The sequence below is a fragment of the Microcebus murinus genome, chromosome 15, assembly GCF_040939455.1.
Source record: "Microcebus murinus isolate Inina chromosome 15, M.murinus_Inina_mat1.0, whole genome shotgun sequence".
Classification (NCBI taxonomy): Eukaryota; Metazoa; Chordata; class Mammalia; order Primates; family Cheirogaleidae; genus Microcebus; species Microcebus murinus.
Window position 1 is genome coordinate 13453333 of NC_134118.1, and position 1005 is coordinate 13454337.

Genomic DNA, 1005 nt, shown 5'->3' on the forward strand with positions numbered 1-1005 from the left:
TAGAGAAGAGATGAGCTGTCTAAAGGTAAATTCTTTTTTTTTTTTTTTTTTATTTTCTTTTTTTTTTTTTTTTTTGAGACAGAGTCTCACTTTGTTGTCCAGGCTAGAGTGAGTGCCGTGGCGTCAGCCTAGCTCACAGCAACCTCAAACTCCTGGGCTCGAGTGATCCTTCTGCCTCAGCCTCCCGGGTAGCTGGGACTACAGGCATGTGCCACCATGCCCGGCTAATTTTTTTTATATATATATATCAGTTGGCCAATTAATTTCTTTCTGTTTATAGTAGAGACGAGGTCTCGCTCTTGCTCAGGCTGGTTTTGAACTCCTGACCTTGAGCAATCCGCCCGCCTCGGCCTCCCAAGAGCTAGGATTACAGGCGTGAGCCACAGCGCCCGGCCTAAAGGTAAATTCTTTATTTTATTTTATTTTATTGATAATCTGAAAGATTAAAGCCAAATTTTATTTTTTTCTTTTTAACTAATAGAGAAGTGAGTCTTTGTAATGAGTTATAAGAAAACCATAGTTTATCTGTAAAGAGAGCCATAAGAATTTTTATCTACTCTATAATCAGGAGACCAATTGATAAACTACTTTTGTTCTAACTAAACTGTTACACTCATGTTCATTATGGATATTCCAAATGACTAAAGTACATGATTATATACTTTATAATGGAGGATACCTTCTAATTATTAATAGATGAAGTAAAGGGGATGAGATTTGGAGGAAAGAAATATATTTTCTCAGAGTTAGATGGCTCTTCTAGAATATTAAAACACATGAGGTCTAGAATGTATTTCTTGTTTTTTTTTTTAATTTTAAAAATGTGTTTATTAAAAAGTACACTAATCCACAGTGGATTATCACAAGATGTTCATATCTACATAGCCACCTCCCAGGTCAAGAAATGGAACATTACCCACACCCCAGGAGTCTCCCTGAACCCCTCTATCACTACCACCTCCTCTTCCAAAGGTAACCACTATTTTCACCCATAACAACAAAGGT